The sequence below is a fragment of the Canis aureus genome, chromosome 4, assembly GCF_053574225.1.
Source record: "Canis aureus isolate CA01 chromosome 4, VMU_Caureus_v.1.0, whole genome shotgun sequence".
Lineage (NCBI taxonomy): Eukaryota > Metazoa > Chordata > Mammalia > Carnivora > Canidae > Canis > Canis aureus.
In genome coordinates this window covers 36,304,180-36,324,437 of record NC_135614.1, presented here as the reverse complement: position 1 = coordinate 36,324,437, position 20,258 = coordinate 36,304,180, and the positions used below count along the sequence as shown (strand labels likewise).

The window sequence follows — 20,258 nt, the reverse complement described above, 5'->3', positions numbered from 1 at the left end:
TTCCTGCATGGGGCTTGCTTCTCCCTCTGCCTGTGTCTCTGCCTCTCTCTCTCTGGGTCTCTCATGAATAAATAAATAAAATCTTAAAAAAAAAAGAAAGAAAAACAAAAGGTCATCCAATCTCATCTAAATATTTATCGGTGTGGGATGTGCTAAATAGCCACAATAAACAATATATAGTCATTAAAAAAAATGAGATGCATCTGTCCTATCTGAACTGATATGGAAAGATATTCCAAATATCCTTAAGTTATAAAAACTATAAAATAAGTCACCTCTTCATTATTAAAAAGAGAACTATACACACAAAGAAGAATGTGTGTGTGTGTAAGTGCATACATACACATGCAACACGTGTGGCAAAGGTGATGAAAAGCTATACACCAACTCATCTGAGCATAGGCAAAAAAGTAGAAACAACCTAAATGTCTATCAACTGATGAATGGATGTGTATCCAAGGTGGTATATCCACCCAACGGAGTATTAATCATCCATAAAAAGAACCAATTCCAATATAAGAGAGATGAACACTGAAAATATTACACTAAGTGAAAGAAGCCAGAACAAAAGGCCACATATTATATAATTCCATTTATACAAAATACCCAAAATATGCAATTCCACAGAGATAGAAAATATATGTGCTGCCAAACTAAGCACTCAGAGACAGAAAATAGACTAATGGCTGCCTAGGATTGGGGGTAGAGGGTGGGAACGGAGAAAGACACTAAATTGATCATCAAAATGACACTAAAAGAAAAAGAAAGGCAAGTTAGAATTCATCAAAATTAAAAATATTTCCTCTGCAAAAGATCCTGTTAAAAAGACGAAGAAACAAGATATAGAGTGGGAAAGTATATTTACAAATTGTATAATGTGACAAAGGACCCATCTAGAATATACTAAATCTCAAAACTCACCTTAAAAAAAAATTCACTAAGAAACTGGGCAAAGAATATGAAGAGGGATTTCCTTGAAGAAGAAGATATCTGGATGGCAAATAAACACATGAAAAGATGTAATCAAGAACACCAGCCATCAGGGAAATGCAGATTAAGACCACTGAGATATCACTACACACCTACTGGAGTAACTAAAATAAAAAACAGTGATAACACCAAGTGCTGGCAAGAATATGAACAAAATGAATCTTTCTTTTCTTTTCCCCAAAGATTTTATTTATTTATTCATGAGAGACACAGAGAGAGGCAGAGACACAGGCAGAGGGAGGAGCAGGCTCTCTGCAGGGAGCCCAATGTGGGACTTGATCCCAGGACCCCGGGGTCACGACCTCAGACTGAGGCAGATGCTCAACTGCTGAGCCACCCAGGTGTCCTGAAAATGAATCTTTCATACATTGTTGGTAAGAATGTAAAATGGCATCCTTACTTTGGAAAAAGGTTTGGAAGTTACTTTAAAAATGAAACACACACTTACATGTAACCAAACACACTCATGGTTGCAAAGAAACGAACAGGAATGTCACCAGCAATTTTATTTTTAACAGCCAAAAACTGGAGAAAACAAAAACATCCTTCAAAAAGTGAATGGTTAAACAAACTCTGGTCCATCCATGCAACAGAATCCTACTCAGCAATAAAAAGGGATAAACCAGTGATACACAAAACAACTTGGGTAAATCTCAAAGGATTCGGCTGAGTGCAAAAAGGTCACCTACTGTATGATTCCATCTATAAAACACTGAAAATGATAAAATCACAGATAGAAAAAAAAACCCTCGAGGTTGCCATGGTGGGTACAGCTGTGACCTTTGTGGTGAGATTCCGTGTCCCCATGGTGAGGTGGTTGCACGCAGCTACCGTAGAGGTTTAATTGGCACAATACTGTGCGTGTTCTGCTGGGAACTGGACATCACGCAGTATTAAGCAACCACTGGAGGAAGGTGAAGGGTACAAGGGACCTCTCCTTACTATTTTTGCAATTTCTTATGAATCTATAATTACCTTTAAGTAACTAAAATTTTTTAAAACCCTATTTTCTAAAAATGTTTTACCTCTGCTTCAAACTAGATTTTGAATAACAAAATAACTGTTCAAAGACTATTCAAGACACATTCTTCCTTTGAATCAGCTAGGAAACTTCAATTCTGCAGTGGTTTCCAGCATCCTGTGGAAATGAGAAGTCCCCATAAGGGGAGTCTAATGAAACCAGCAGTTCCTACACCAAATTCTGAGCCTTTGGTCCTCCCTGTATCCCTCATCCTCTGGATGTGCAGAGCAGTTACCATTATCCGGGTGCCCATCCGTTCTAAGAGTAACAAACAGCAAGTTTGATGTAGCCACCTGCAGCAGACGAACCCCCAAATAATCTATCTATATATTCTTTCCAATTTATCCTTTCTGGCAAAGAACATGAGAACCACTTCTATGTTTTCCATTTTAATTTTTCTCTACAATTCATTAGACAATTTACACAGTATACATAGACATTTATATGACTTGATACATCTTCTTCCACTTACCAAGTAAACTTAATTCAGTCAGTGCAGAAATATCTATCACCCATTTATTTCCTATAAAATGGTAAGAAATTATCAAGAGAACATTTATTTTATTAGCTGATAAGTAAAAGTACCACAGGACAAGTTCCTCTGGATAGTTTCACTACATTATGTTAAAAGGAAAATTTCTAGTCACAACTCTGAGATCAAGACCTGGGCTGAGATCATGAGTCCAATCTCTAAACAACTGAGCCACCGAGGCACCCCAGGAATTAATGTTAGATTGCTAAAGGTTCACCAATTCTTCTAAAAACATGCATTACTTCTATTTCTCAATAAAGCAGTAATACTATTTAGAATTAACATCATGAACACCAATTACAGAGTTCTGCTACAACACAGAGAAATCCTTAGGGACTAATTAATACATAGTGCTATTTGTTCCAGTTCTGAATGCTCCCAGAAGAGTGCCGTGTTTACTTGTTTATTTGCTAGTTTGCTTATTTATTTATTTTAGCTTGCATCTGAATTTTTTTAAGTTTTCTTCCTTTGCTAACAGCTACCTAGAATGCATACTGGCTAACACAGTAACAGCCTCCTCTATCCACTTTTCATTTATTTGATCCCCAAGAACCAGAAAACTAGTTTAACATAGCCCTGTGTTTCAGTGTCTACAGAAATAAAAAGGCTGCATATTTCAGCCTGAAATTGATGGTATAAAAATTGAATACATCTTCTATATGATCAAATAATGTTTATGCTTTGATACATATTTTTTAGATGCTGTGATATTTTTAAAAACCCACTTAAAGAAAAGGCAAAGATAAGACACCTTAATGAGTCAACTCAGGAATAAACAAAGATAGGAGGACCTAAGAGCTATAAATACCTCAACACTTCTAATAAGATCCTCTCTCAAAACTGTTCCTTTTGAATTCCTTATCTGGCTTAACATACAGCTGTTAACAAAAAAATTTTTTTTGCCACCACCTAGTAAAGGTGACAATGTATATACCCAAAGACCTAAAAATTGTAGCTGAGTATAACCCAGGGAACCTTTTGCATGTATCCACCAAAATGCACAAATAAGATTCACAGCAGTATTTTCTTAATAGTAAAAACCAGAGGAAACCCAAGTGTTCAAAAACAGTAAAATGCATAAATTATAGTATATTCATATAACGGGATTACCATATAGCAATGAAAAGAAATATGTATCTCAGATGAGTAACAACATGAATGAAATCTCAAAATCAGGGATGCCTGGGTGGCTCAGCGGTTGAGCGTCTGCCTTTGGCTTAGGTCGTGACCCCAGGGTCCTGGGATCAAGTCCCACATCGGGCTCCCTGCATGGAGCCTGCTTCTCCCTCTGCCTGTGTCTCTGCCTCTCTCTCTTGTGTGTCTCTCATGAATAAATAAATAAAATCTTAAAAAAAAAATCTCAAAATCATAATGTTGAACAAAAAAGAAACAATTCCAAGAAGAATACATATACACAGTGTGATTCCATTCATATAAAGCTCAAAAATAGAAAATATTTTTTAAAAAGCATATTAAAGGAAAAATACAAAAGAGGGAAAATGTAAGGAAAGGTCATGGAATAAAACCAAACTTAGGATGATAGTTTTTTCTGGGAAGAGAGAAACTATTGTCCTGAAGCCTGGACAGGTTCAAAGGATGCCATTACAGTTCTTGAAATAGGAGGTTGGGATGGATATATTCATTTATTATTATTATTACTCTAAAATGTACATTTATGTTATATACACACCCTTGTATATAGAATACATTTTAGAATAAAAATTTTAGGGCGGCCCCGGTGGCACAGCAGTTTAGCGCCGCCTTCAGCCTGGGGCGTGATCCTGGAGACAGGGATTGAGTCCCAGGTCGGGCTCCCTGCATGGAGCCCTGCTTCTTCCTCTGCCTGTGACTCTGCCTTTCTCTCTCTCTCTCTCTCTCTCTCAATCTCTCTGCCTTTCTCTCTCTCTCTGAATAAATAAATAAAATCTTAAAAAAAAGAATAAAAATTTTATATTAATCCAAAGTAAATATGGGTAACTGCTAATATTTTGTAAATCTGGGTATTAAGCATACAGGTGTCACACCACTTCTTATATTTTTGGAATGTATCATAACTTAATTTTTAAAAATTAAGAGTGAAGCACTATGAAATTATATTTTGAAATCTAAGGACAAAATATCATAAACCTTTCATAGCAATAAATCAAAGCAATACTAAGCTATTATTAAATGAAAAAAGTATGAAAAAATGGACTTCTCCTGATATAGTCCAATGGAAAATACACAATGCTATCAATATAGTATTCATCTCCCCAAATTTTAACTTTAATCTAGTCATGAAATATAAAAATATAAGCAAATTAAGAGGTATCCTATTTTTAAAAAACAACAAGATTTCATAAAAGACCATTGTTAGGAGAGATGGGGGAAATATGGACTTATTCTCAGTTAAAGGAAACTAAAGAAATATGACAACCAAATGCAAAATTATCCTTAATTGGTTCTGGGATCAAAAATCAAAAAAGGGGTACCTGGTTACCTCAGTTGGTAGAACATGCAACTTTTGATCTCAGGGTTTTGAGTTCAAGCCCCATGCAAGGTGTGGAGCCTACTTAAAAAAAAATAAAATTAAAATTAAAAAAAACAAGTAGGGAGGGATGCCTGGGGGGCTTAGCGGTTGAGCGCCGCTTCGGCCTAGGGCATGACCCTGGGGTCCTGGGATCGAGTCCCGCATTGGGCTCCACGCAGGGAGCCCACTTCTCCCTCTGCCTGTGTCTCTGCCTCTCTCTGTGTGTCTCATGAATAAATAAAATCTTTAAAAATAATAATAATAATAAATAAAAATAGCTATAAAGAGCACTTTTGGAAAGAAAACAGGAAATTTAAGTAAGGGCAGTATATTACATAATGTAATATTGATATCAAATCTCTTATGATAACGTAGCCCTTAAGGAAAGCAAATTTGTCCTTAGGATACATTTGCTATAATATTTAGGGGTAAAGTGTCAAGATGTTTGCAGATTATCTGCAAATGGTGAGAAAAAAGGATATGTGTTTTTATAAACAGAGAGAAAGCAGATGAAGCGAAAGGTAAGCAAGTAAACTGGTGAAATAGGTTTTTACTATCTGTTCAAATCTTATTTTATGTAGTTTTAAAGATTTTATTTATTTATTCATGAGGCGCAGAGAGAGAGGCAGAGACACAGGCAGAGGGAGAAGCAGGCTCCCCAATGTGGGACTCCATCCCAGGACCCCGGGGTCACGCCCTGGGCCAAAGGCAGATTTTCAACCACTGAGCCACCCAGGTGCCCCTCACATTTTGTTTTAAAAGCTTGTAAGGTAAAAAAATTGGGAAAAAAAATATGTACTTTATCAGTCATAAGTTATAATTTCACATATGATTTTGGCCAACGATGTCAGTTTGACAGACTAAAATCAAGTATGAACAGATATATAAGGAAGTCCCAAAGATCTTTTCTCCTTCAGCAAATTCTAAAACTTTTTCCCTAGGAATTGTAAACTATGATTGCTCAACAGGATGAAAAATTACATTTTGCTTAAATGGTCAAAAATTATAGCTGTGCTTCTGAAACAAAGCATCATACTCAGTCTGAAGGCATACAGGCTTTTAAAAAATTGTTCAGTAAATCAACTGTATTTTGTACAATTTACAAAGGTTTTATTTGATACCAAAGTAGATATGATCATACTGCTATTAGAACATATTTTTTAATGTCCTATTTAGCAAACAGAAGGATGTTTTAAAATTTCCTAATCAAAACACATCTATTTCCTAATGATGCATATCCATATTTCTCAGGATTGCTAAAGCAAGGTAATAAGCATAGAATGAATTCCTCTAAAACACAGGTAGTTTCCCCAAAAACTAATTATACTTCATGAAAATGGGTAACACTTAACACCTCAAGGACATACTAGTCGTATCAGACTTTAATTAATCTTATAAAATACTTGGCTTAATTATTATTTACTAAAAACAAAACCTCATTCATTAAATACTCGATTGTCATTCATCCAAATGTGAACATCAGTGAGACTAAATAAATGACATTCTAGAAACTATAGAAAATAATTTTCGATTAACAGCACCCACATAAAATCCATCAGTTGTACAGCAATATGCAAATGAACTATGTCCAACAGGAGGGGACACGGACTACAGATATTTCCTCCAAAGGCTGGGCGTGGGACAGTGTTGCTACATGCCCGCAGATGGGTAAACACACAGGGAAGAAAGTTTTAGCTGGGAAGCCTGCATTTAAGTTCTCATCTCTATGTAATGAGAGGCAGGTAGTTAATTACTGAACAGCACCGTCTTTTAAATCGGTGAGTCACAAGCCTAAGGGAGGAGCTTATAAGCAGGATGAGCAACAACCAAGGCAATCAAGTTAGATTTCAAAAAGAAGCAACAACAGGTTGTGAAGACTTTCAGACAGACAATTAGAAGCACTTATCCCAATATAATGCACATAATCCAACAGCCTGACTATGGACTAACCACTTTGTTGCAAAACACGTCATGTACATTTGGGACTAAGTTTGTCAAGTTAGGTATCTTTGAACTGAACTGCACCAAATAGCTCTATTATCATCAGGCAACAGAGACTGAAAGAAACAGGAAGAAAAGATCACTTGGTAATACTTGTGAGGGCACTATAGTATATTTTAAAACATTTAGGACAGTTTCCTGCTGACAAGCAACATTTAATCACCATAGGAGTCACATCATAAATATATTAAAGCTTCAACAACAGTACCAAGATGACAACACACCAAGATGTCATACCACCACACATGATTATCTGAGAAGTATCAAAGACTGTTGCTCCACAGGTAGAGAGATCACTGGGGGCTGAATTTAAATTAGCCTTCAAAGACTGGCGAGGTTTGGCAGTATGCAAGGAGGGAGCGGTGCAGGTCAAAATGGGCATTCTATCAGGGGGCCTAGGGAAGGTGCACTGTGCCTGGCCACCGTCCCACCTGAGGCCTGGATTCTAGAGTGCTGGAGCGGGATAATCCATGTATGGTTTGACCCAGATGATACATACACAGCCACCCTGAAGCTCATGTCTGTAGCAGACATCGATACTCATTTTAGTTCTCTCTTCAAGCAAGCACTGGAGACCTCACAGTCCTTTAAATATAGAACAGCCAAGATGTCAAGATGTTTGAAATCCACCTACCATTCTTCTAGAAGGAAGGATAAAGAGAAGAATACAAGGTTACGAGCATGGCCTCTGCAGTCAGACTGAGTATCAAGGTTAGAATCCTGGCTCCACCCCTTACCTGTCCTAATTCTTTGACCCAAAGTTGCTTAACCTCATCCACGGTCAGTCTGTAAAATAGGGACAGTAAGCACATGTGTCTGAGAGGCGGAGATCAAAGGAGTTAATGTAGATATAGCACTTAGAACAGTGCCAAGTAAACACATTCTAATTGTAAGATACTATTATTAGTGTTAGGCTATATGTTGGCAAATCGAACTCCAATAAAAAAAAATACAAAAAAAAGATACTATTATTACTCTCTATCAAAAAAATCAGTTGTATCCTCAGAGTAATTAGAATTTTATAGGAGGGATAATATAAAATGTACAAAGATGTTGCTAAGTACAGAGAACATTCTGAATCACTGACAGAAACACCAGTCAATATTTAATAACAACGTCTAATAGCATCAAACACTTGCTAGTTGACTTACGAACTAAAGTACTGCAACAAAGACATCGTTCTCTATTTATTGAGCTTCGATTATTGAACATCTTCTATGTGCCAGTTACTGTACTAAATTTTATACATGTATTATGTTGCTTAATCCTCAAAACTAATTATGTGGCAGGTACTTCTCCTAATTCCACATAATAGGTAAGAAACTGAGGCTGAGTGGTTAAGTAACCCCTCCAAAGTCTCGCAGTTTGTAGTAGGGCTGTGATTTTAATCCAGGTCAGTCAGACTCCGAAGACTGAGCTTTAATCCTAAACCACATGGTAGTCCCTCTTTTCCGCAGGGAATATGTTCCAAGACCCCTCAGTAGATGCTTGACAGCATATATAGTATCAATTCCTACATATACTGTTTTTTTTCTTTTATGTGTCTATCTATGATGAGGTTTATTTATAAATTAGGCACAGTAACCAGTTAATAACAATAACTAATAATAAAATAGAATAATTATAACAATGTACTGTATTAACAGTTATGTGAATGTGGTCTCTCTCAAAGGATCTTACTGTGCTGTACTTACCCTTCTTGTGATGGTGTGAGAGGATAAAAAGTCTATGTAATGAGATGAAGTGAGGTGGATAATGCAGGCAATGTGACGTAGTGTTAGGCTACGACCTGACATCTGCTTCCCAACCTCAGTTTACCACAGGTGACGGAAATTGCAAAAACTCAAACTGTGGATAAGAGGGGAACTACTGTATTTTCTGTTTCCAAATTCTGGACCAACTGGCCATGATATAACAAGAGTATAAATATAAAATACTACATTAAAATAACAACTTATGGAGAGAGAAGTGACTGCTAAAGGGTACAAGGTTTCACTTTGAGGTGATAAAAATGTTCTAAAATTGACTATGGTGATGGGTGCACATATTTGTAAATGCATCCGACTTGGTTCCAGCTCAGGTCATGACCTCAGGGTACTGAGTTGGAGCCCCACAACAGGCCCCTCACTCAGCAGGGTCAGCTTGGGATTCTCTCCCTTTCTCTCTCCCTCCCTCTCTGCCCTTCACTGAGCACACACACACTCTCTCTTTAAATAAATAAATAAGTAAAATCTTAAAACATAAAAAAAGCAGATACAATATGAATTTGCTTTTGCTTAATACATTTTCTTAAAAGATGGAACAGATATGGCTCCAAATTTAATAGTGGGTATCTCTGAGAGGTGATATTATGATGGCTAATTATCTTCTTTATACTTTTTCTGTATTTTTCATGTTTTGTATTGCAAGGCAACTTTAAGTGAAGTTCTTATAAAAAAAATAGGTAGAAAGATAGTAACAATTCCAAATACTTCAGAAGAGACAAATAATAAAACATGGAAGAAGCTGCTAAATTTGCTAAATGGGTCACTGGCAAATTCAAAGACAATGGCAAGGAAGATGTAAAAAAACCAAAAACAAAAAAACAATGGAGGGGGTGGGTTGGGCAGCCCAGCCCGGGTGGCTCAGCAGTTTGGCACCGCTTTCAGCCCAGGGAGTGATCCTGGAGACCCAGGACCGGATGGAGTCCCAAGCCCACCCCCTGCATGGAGCCTGCTTCTCCCTCTGCCCGTGTCTCCGCCTCTGTGTGTGTGTGTGTGTGTGTGTGTGTCTCATGAATAAATAAAATAATAAAATAAATAAAATCTTAAAAAAAAAAAAGATAGGGCTATTCAGGTACAGACTGAGATTTTGAGGTGAAAAAAATGGCACATTGCCTCGAGGTAATAGTGTCAAGGGAAGGTTTTGTTGGTTTGTTTTTAATTTGAAAGGAATTTGATCAGGGCAGTAATTGAACTGGAAATAGTCTGTCAGGGATGGAAAGAGACAAGGAGAGGAAGGTCTCAAAAGATAAATAAAGATGCAGCCTTAGAAAAAAAGAAGCACTACTTGTGAAACAGAAGAGAAGAAAAAAAACTCATAAAAAGAGATCTTTGAGATGGAGAAAAGAAATCAGAACTTACAACTGGCTTTCAAACTTCTCTAGAAAATATAAAGTGAATTCATCTTCCAAAACTGAAAGGGTGGAGGTTAGGCACAGAGAGAGAGGTATGGGGCCCTGGCACAAAATGCTGGACAGCAACTAGATTCACTAATTTGCCAGAACGAGGAATAACAATCTAACGATTGCATGACCATAAGAGAAAGTACTTCAGGGAGCTGGGAAAATCACTTCTTCCCCACAGTTAGCATGCACATGAATCTGCACCACTCAAAAACGAGAGAATTCACGGTATGCCTGGAGATTATCCCCATATTAGTAATCCCTAGGTTAACAACCACTGTAGTAGTCTATGAAACTGATATGCTTTCACTTCTAGATGACATGAATTGTCAAAAGAAGCACCAGAGTTCAACCATAAATTTCAAATTTGACAGTAAGAAGGTAGTTTTCTAGGAAAAACAAGTTGCAAAGATTTTTGCATATATTGTTTATTTATGTATAAACTTTGTATAATTGAAAAGTTCTCCCTAAACAGGTAGATCATTATGAAACATGGTATTTTTAGTAATTGTACTAAATTTCTAAAGCAGCTTTAAAAAATAAGTAGCATTAAGTGCTGCCCATGTAAGAGTGAAACACAAGGACCCTGCTGGACAACCCTGTGAGTACAGGACGGATTTATTAGCTAGTAGCCTTCACCACAGTGTAACTGGGCAGTCACCTGGTTGTGCACATACGAAGACCTTCAAATGTCAGGCTCTGTGGCTCTCTTCTCTGGAGTCATTCAGTTTCGTAGAAAAGTCGGTCTCCTCTGACTGCCAGTGTTCTACAAACAGGTTAGGAAAGGGACATGGGACAGAAAGTAAGGATACATCTCCTGATCCATCAAGGAGACTTCTGCTTAACCCCATTTATAGTGTACTCTTTTTCTGTATTTTCTCCAAATCTGGAGTCTCACCCGTGTAGTTTCTCTAGACAATCAAACACTCAACTTCTGCTAGGATACTGAATAAGTCCAGGAAGAGTCTAGCACTGTCCAAGATAAATATAATGTTTTAAGTGCAACCATATGTAAAACTTTAAGTTTTCTAGTACCCTCATGAGAAGAGAAAGAGTGGAAATTAATTTTAATATATTTTATTTAACCCAACAGATCTAAAATGGTATTTCAATGTAATAAATAAAAAATTATTACTTTGACATTTTCTATGTTTTTCACACTTACAAATCTGGTGTGTACTCTAGATTTAGATTTATACTTGAGATTTAGCACAATCTCAGTTAGTACTAGCCACATGTTAATTGTTCAGCAGCTACATGTGGCTAGTGGCTACTATTCTAGATAGTACAGTCTAAGTCATGCTAGGGTAGCAGACAACTCCAAAATTTCAACAACTCAACATAACAGAAGTTTACTTCTGTCTCATGTAAAATGTCCAACACGGGGCAGGCAGCGTCTGCTTCACAGTCATCCAGGCTGATCATCTTGTTCTTGTATCAAATGAAAACACATGGCTACGTACTTCCTAAGTTTAAAAAAGAAAAAAAAGACCAGAAAATCTTCATGGGCCTTTCACTATGTCAACCCAGAAGCGACACACACTTCCCCTGAAAGTCCACTGGCCAGATCAGTCATGTGATACCCATCTAACTTCAAGGAAACAAAGGGATTAAATGTTCCCATATGCTTGGAATGAAAGGAGAAGTGGATGTGAAAGAGCACTAAGAAGTCATTACCACAGGCAGGCACCTGACTATGCGGACAAGCGTGAGACAGAAGATCTAAGCCCTAGATTCCAGAGCATAACTGTTTCTTATACAGAGTTTTAAACCAGTTTTTAGCCTGAAATCTTATCCCTGTTACATAGAACTAATACCTGCAATTCTGGGACATGGGCAGGGGTAAAATCCAGTTTGCTTGCTAGCATGTACCTCTACAGGCTAAACAGCAAGGAGGTATTCACTGGAAAGAACAGCAGGCAAATTTGAAAATACAAGGAAAACTGCGGAAGGTATAAGAGTTGATGATCCAACTGCAGATAATGTCAAAGAGCCTGACAGCAAATGGTTTGAAGTTGACATGGTTGTCCAACCTGTCTGAACTTGGAAAATACCCACCAGGCCTCCCTCCCGTCCAGGACAGAACCTTACTCTGAAGAAGAAACTGTTAGGAATAAAAACAAAACTGAACAGAAAAGCTGAGACAAAAGAAAGAGAGGGCTCAAGGAGGAGTAAGGGACAGCGGCAGAACCAGGATCGGCCATCTCCTCAAACACAATCTAAAACAATTCAGTCAAGTAAAAAATGCTTTCCTGCATCACTATTATTTCCTCTTAAACATCCAGGAAAACTAATTTCAAAATGACCCAGGAGAAAGTTTCCAGATTCAAGTCTCATACAAGTTATTATAAGGCTAACCAACATCCTTTATACACAACTAAAGCCAACCAGAAGAGCACCAACACAAAACTGATAAACTATAACCTACGAAAAAGGTAAAAGCATTAAGTAAATTATATAAGGCATAAAAAACAACATCAGAATTGGAGAAACTCAGAAATGTGAGAACATGACTCAAAAAAGAATTTTAAGAATTTTGTTTCAGACATAAAGACTAAAAACAAAAAGCACAAGAATAAATAAACACAACAAGTAATATAAAAAGTATTCTAATCCTAAAAGTAATTTTTAAAAAAGATTTTATTTATTTATTAATGAGAGACAGAGAGAGAGAGAGAGAGAGAGGCAGAGGCACAGGCAGAGGGAGAAGCAGGCTCCATGCAGGGAGCCTGACGTGGGACTCGATCCGGGGTCCCCAGGATCACGGCCTGGGCTGAAGGTGGCGCTAAACCCCTGAGCCACCCAGGCTGCCCTAAAAATAATTTTAAAATATTTTAATGAAGAAATAAAAGGATTCTAGGAAAAGTGACAAAAATTGTTCTTTTATATAAATAGTAATCACAGAAGAAAACCCAAGAAAGGGAACTAAACACTAAAAACTATACAAAAACATTAAAAACTAATTCAAAGAAATTTTTCTAAAGTAAGATTTAAAACCACGTTTAAGGCACAGAATGAATACACTTGAGAATATGGACACAAAATAACACCAAGACATATTACAGTAAAATTACAGATCTTTTAAAAGAATTAGAAATTATTTGAACATCTGGGCCAATATGTCAAGTAACTTATAAGGAAGAGAAAATTACATTATCAACAGATTTTCCAAAGCAACACTTTATGTCAGAAAAAAGTTAAAATACTCAAGGAAACAAAATGAGAGCCAAGAATTTTACAGCCAGTAAGACTAATTTTCAAATATAAACAAAACATATTATTATCACACAAAAACTCAGGGAATAATGTTCTCATTAGTCTTTCTAGAGAAATCAACTAAAGAATAAGCTTCAAAGAGTCAATATGATTAGAGGAACATTCACATGACTCTGGAGGTGAGCATTAAGTAGTAACTTGTAGATTAAAAGATGATGAAAAGGAAAAAAGTGATGGTACATAATGGTGATATGACCTTATGATATAGAGAGCATAATTATCAAGAAATGAAGACCATATGAAAAAAATGTTAACTCTTTTCAATAATATTGGTGATGGATATAGTAATTTTGTTATTGTAAAACTGTCAGATATAGAATGTGATAAATGAGTAATTACGGAGTAGTCTATCACTCCATGTCCCTGAAAACCACAATTCCCAATCTCTATTTCCTAGTACTATTCACTGAAAAGACCTAGAAACAAAAATCAAACAGTATAAATGAGCAACCCAAGAGTCCAGATCATAGTTTTGAAATACTTCTTCCCAATGAAAGAAATCAAGCTTCATGGAAATATTTCATGTTTGAGACAGAAAATTTTCAAGATGTTTGTGGAATGTCTTGCTTTATAAGGCAGAAAAAAAAAAAAAAACAACAACTAATCAACAATTATTTGAATGATGTCAAGAAGACTCCGGAGCCAACCTGAAGAGACTCCTTATGGCCAAAGATGGGGTAGTTTTAGCTTTAGCAAGTTTAAGATTTGCAAAAGATTGAATCCCATCGAATGTGTTTAAATTTATGGTGAAAGATAAAAGAGAAGAAGGTGAGGAGGAGGAAAGAGAAGAGAAAAGAAGCGAATCAATCACCTTCAGAGAAGACAGGGAGCCATTTCAACATTTTATTTTTTATTTTTATTTTTTTAAATTTATTTATGATAGTCACAGAGAGAGAGAGAGAGAGGCAGAGACACAGGCAGAGAGAAAGCAGGCTCCATGCACCAGGAGCCCGACGTGGGACTCGATCCCGGGTCTCCAGGATCGCGCCCTGGGCCAAAGGCAGGCACTAAACCACTGCGCCACCCAGGGATCCCCATTTCAACATTTTAAAAACTATAATGAGGGACTCAGTCATAGGGGGCCCCCAAACTTTATGAGTTTAACCTTCAGGACCTCTACCAGGCCATCACAGAGAATATCAAAGAAAAATCCCCTTGTGATTCTGCCAGAAAAAGGGGACAAAGTACTGTTTTGAAATACATCAGAACACTGTTATTCTTTTTTCTTTTTCCTCTTAAGTAGCTCCACACCCAACATGGGGCTTGAACTCATGATCCTGAGATCAAGAGTCAAATGCTCTAGAGACTGAGCCAGCCAGGCACCCCAGAAGCATTCTGTTAATCTTAAGGCCTTCCTTTTCAAGAAAAACTGTTTAAACAGAATCTAAATGATAAGGGTTCTTTCAAAGCCTAGGAAGCCTAGGTTAAGGGAAATGCCAAACTCTAGTCCAAGCTAGCTTTCCACGTGGGGGAGAGAAAAATAGCTAAGAAGCACCTAGGAGGTTCACAGTCCACAGGCACAGGCTCACTAAAAAAACGAGACCTTATCATGAGACTATAGAGCACTTCCACTCCACCCCCCTACCATACCTCAATATCGCACTACTAAAGGCCTATTTATAGCAGTTTCTTTTTACCCAGTACATCATGTAACAAGAAAAAATGACAAGGCACACTAAAAGGCAAAAACCAGTCTAAAGAGACAGAGCAAACATGAGAACCAGACTCTGACATGGCAGAAATAACACAATTATCACACTGGGGATTTAAAACAACTACAATTAATGTGCTATGGACTCTGATGGGAATAGATACATTAATATAAAGCCAGAGAGATGGACAGTCTAAGAAAGAAGCAAAATGAAATGTGTAACAAAAACAGAAGAGTGTGTTTGATGGGCTTACTAGACCAATCACGACTATGGAGAAAAATCTCTGAGCTTGAGGATTTATCTCAGTAAAAAATCTTCAAAACTGAAGAGCAAACCAAAAAAAGGGCTGAAAAAGATTTTTAAAAAGAATATCAAAGAACTGTGGGACAACTACAAAAAGTGTAACACACATATAACAGGAATATCAAAGAAATAATAGAAAAGGAAAAGGAAGGAAGAGGAAAGAAATATCTGAAACACTAATAACTGAAAAATTTTCCAAATTAATGTCAAAGACCAAACCTCAGATCCAGGAAGTTCAGAGAACATCAAGCAGGATAAATGCCAAAAAAACAAAACAAAACAAAACAAACAAACAAAAAAAACAAACACTACACCTAGAGAGCTCATTTTCAAACTACAGAAAGCCACAGATCAAGAAATTAAAACTTTAAGGGAGACACAGGAAAAAAACCCACCTTATATATATAGGAGCAAAGATAAGAATTACATCTAACTTCTCAGAAATCATGCAAACAAAAAGAGTAAGATGAAACACTTTTTATAAATATTTTATTTATTTGAGAGACAGTGCATCCACAGGTTGGGGTGGGGGGATAAGGGGCACAGAGGGAGAGGGAGACAGTTTAAGCAGATTCCAAGTTGCAGAGCCCTACACAGGGCTCCATCTCACAACCCTGAGATCGTGACTCCTGAAACCAGGAGTCTCTTAACTGACTGCACCACCCAGGCACCCTGGAATGAAACACTTAAGATATCAAAACAACAACAACAAAAAAAACCCACTGGGGCACCTGGATGGCTCAGTCAGTTAAGCATTCAACTCTTGATTTCAGTTCAGTTCTTGATCTCAGGGTTATGATTTCAAGCCCTGCACTGGGCTTCATGCTGGGTATGGAGACTACTTAAAAAACACAAAAACAAACAACCCACCAACTTTGAATGCCATAGCCTGTGAATTATTCTTCAAAAGTGAAGGAGAAATGGAGATTTTTATTAGCTGTACAAAAGTGAGGCAATCTGTCACCAGTAAACCTGCCTTGCAGATAATGTTAAAAAGAAGTTCTTTAGAGAAGAGGAAAATGATATAGTTCCAAAACCCAGATCAAAATAAAGAAAGGAAGAGGACTGGAGAAGGAATAAGTGATGGGAAAATTTAAAACTCCATTTTTCTAATTCTTAATTGATCTAACAGATAACAAGTTATTCACAATAACAGCGACAATGCAATTATGTATGCTCACATATATGTATGTGTATACACATGTATGTGCTATATATAAATGAAATGAGTAAAAGCAATGATACAAAAGACATAATGGAAGAATTAGGATTATATTTTGCTATTATAAGGTACCTGCACTATCTGTAAAGCAGAATGGTGTTATCTGCAATAGTCTTGGGGTAACTGTAAATATATATTAAAAACTCAAGGGAAACTACTAAAAAAAGTTAAAAAGAAAAAAGTATAACAGATACAGTAAGAAAGGAGAGAAAATGAAATCACATTATATGTGCTCAAATAAAACCACAAAAGAAAAATCTAAATATGAAACCTGAAACCATAAAACTCCTAAAAGAACACATAGGTAGTAATCTCTTAGTGGCCTTAGCAACATATTTATGGATATATCTCCTCAAGCAAGGAAAACAAAAGCAAAAATAAACTACCGCAACTACTAAATAAACTACTAAAATAAAAAGCCTTTACATAGTAAAAGAAGGAATCAACAAAACAAAAAGGCATCCCTACCGAGTGGGAGAAGATATTTGCAAATGATATATACAATATGGGGTTAAGATCCAAAATATATGAAGAAGTTATACAACTTTACATCAAAAAGATAATCCAATTAAAAATGGGCAGAAGTTTTGAATAGACATTTTTCCAAAGAAGACATACAGAGCCCACAGACACATGAAAAGCTCAACATCACTAACCATCAGAAAAATACAAATCAAAAGCACTAGATACAACCTACCAGTAATAATGCTACTATCAAAATCACCAGAAATAATGTGTTGGCAAAAACGCAGAGAAAAGAGAACCCTTGTGCACACCTGGTGGCAATGTATATTGGTGCAACCACTGTGGAAAACAGTATAGAGGTTCCTCAAAAAATTAAAAAGAGAAATATCATACAACCTAGTAATTCCACTACTATCTACCCAAAAAAGATGAAAACACTAATTTGAAAGATACATGCACCCTTATGTCCACTGTAGCATTATTTATAATAGACAAAGTATGGGGGAAAAAAAGACAAAGTATGAAAGCAAGCCACATGTCTGTCAACAGATAAAGAAGATGTAATATATATGTATATACAATGGAATATTACTCAGCCATATAAAAGAATGACATGCCATTTGTGACAATACGGATAGATCTAGTGGGTATGAAGCTAAGTGTAATAAATCAGAGAAAGACAAAATATTATATGACTTTACTTAAATGTGGAATACAAAAAGCAAAACAAATGAACAAACAAAAAACAGAAACAGACTAAAAAATACAGAGAACAAACTGGTGGTTATAAGAGGGTAAGGAGGTGGGGGCATGGGTAAAAATAAGTGAAGGGGATTAAGAGATAGAAACTTCCAATTATAAAATAAATAAGTCACATAGATTAAAAGTATAGCATAAGGAATATATACAATATTGTAATATCGTCTTATGGTGACACTACAGGGAGCAAAGGTAGTGTATGGAACTGCTGAATCAGTATGTTGTACACCTAAAATTAATATTAACACTGTATGTCAACTATACTTCAATAATTAATATTTTTAAAAAAAGACGAAAAGAGGGAGACAAAAAGGGGCAATGAATAGAAAGCAATAACATATATGGTAAATATTAATCACATCAATGTCACTTCAACATCAAAAGTCTAAAATACACAAATTACAAGACAGAGAGTGTCAGAATAAATCAAAAACCAAGATCCAATTATATGTGGCCTACAAGAAAACCACTTTTTAAAAGACTGATTTATTTTAAAGAGAGTGTGTGTGTGTGTGTGCTTGAGCAGGGGGAGGGACAAAGGGAGAGTGAGACAATATCAAGCAGACTTCCCACTAACCGCAGGGCCCAAAGCAGGGCTCTATCTCACAATCCTGAGATCATAACCTGAGCCAAAATAGAGTTGGACTTGGGAATCCCTGGGTGGCTCAGCGGTTTAGCGCCTGCCTTTGGCCCAGGGTGCGATCCTGGAGTCCTGGGATCGAGTCCCACGTCGGGCTCCCAGCATGGAGCCTGCTTCTCCCTCCTCCTGTGTCTCTGCCTCTCTCTCTCTCTCTATCATAAATAAATAAATAAATCTTTAAAAAAAAAAAAAAAAAGAGTTGGATGCTTAACCAACTGAGCTACCCAGGCACCCCAAGTAACCTACTTTAAATATAAAGACATATGTATATTAAAAGTAAATGGATGGAGGGGTACCTGGGTAGTTGAGTGACTGACTCTCTTAGTTTCAGCTCAAGTCTGATCTCACAGTTGTGAGATCAAGTCCTGTGTTGGGCTCCATGCTTACTGTGGAATCTGCTTGAGTTTCTCTCTCCCTCTTCCTCTGCCCCTCCCCATTGCGCTCTCTCTCTCACTGAAATAAATCTTAAAAAAAAAAAAAAAAGTAAATGAATAGAGAAAAATACACCACGCTAACACTAATCAAAGAAAGTGGGAATAGCTATATTAATTTCAGACAGAGATCCGTGGGTGGCGCAGTGGTTTAGCGCCTGCCTTTGGCCCAGGGCACGATCCTGGAAACCCAGGATCGAATCCCACGTCGGGCTCCCTGCATGGAGCCTGCTTCTCCCTCTGCCTGTGTCTCTGCCTCTCTCTCTCTCTCTCTCTGCGACTATCATGAATACATAAATAAAATCTTAAAAAATAATAATAATAATTTCAGACATAGTAGACTTCAGAGCAATATAAGTTATCAGAGATAAACAGGAGAATTACATAATGATAAAGCAATCAACTCTCCAAGAAGACACAACAATCCTTAATGTGGATGCACCTAACAATAATGCATCAAAATACATGACACAGAAGCTAACAGAATTGCAAAGAAAAACTAATGAATCCACTATTACAAGTGGAGACTTCAATACCCCTCTATCACAGAAATGGACAGATAAGACAGAAAATAACAGTAAGAATATGGCTGAACTCAACAGTACCATTAATAAGCTGGATATAATTGATACCTATCAACTACTTTATCCAACATTGGTAGAAAACATATGATTCTCAAGTTCAGATGGAACATTCACCAACACAGACCACAAATTCTGAGCCATAAAATATATCTTAATGAATTTATCAGAATCCATAGGTCTCTTCTCAGACAATAAAATTAAACTAGGGGGAAAAAAAAAAAAACAGAAACATAGCTGGAAAATCTGAAAATACTTGCAGATTAAACAATGAACTTCTAAATTAAAACAGGCCAAAGAAGAAATCTCAAGAGAAATTTAGAATAACTTGAACTAAATGAAAACGTAAATATAACTTTTCAAAATGTGTGGGATGCAGTAAAAGCAGTACTTAGAGGAAAAATGATAGCACTGAATATATGTATATATCAGAAAAAAAATCTAAAATAAAAAATATAAGCTGCCACCTAAAAAAAAAAACTAAAAAAGTAAAGTAAATTAAATCCAAATAAGCAAATGAAAAAAAAAAATTAGAGCAGAAAAAAAATGAAACTGAAGCAGGAAATAAACAGGAAAAAAAAAAATCAATGAAACCAAAAGCTGGTTCTTTGAAAAGACCAATAAAAGATAAAAAGATAAATGACACAAATTAATATCAGAAGTGAAAGAGGGGTTGGGTGCCTGGGTGGCTCATTGGCTGAGCATCCAACTCT

At 36.6% G+C, this 20,258-nt stretch overlaps 1 protein-coding gene across 2 annotated transcripts in view; it reads right to left on the bottom strand.

The window, feature by feature from the left end:
- The window catches only part of BMPR1A (bone morphogenetic protein receptor type 1A), a 140,725-nt gene that overhangs the window by 71,568 nt on the left and 48,899 nt on the right, over positions 1-20,258 (bottom strand). The window contains exon 2 of one of the 2 annotated variants that reach the window (XM_077895269.1): positions 10,878-10,982. The exons of the other annotated variant lie outside the window; for it this stretch is intronic. The gene's annotated coding sequence lies outside the window, so the exon portion shown is untranslated. The remainder of the gene's footprint in view (positions 1-10,877; positions 10,983-20,258) is intronic. 2 annotated transcript variants of the gene reach the window in all.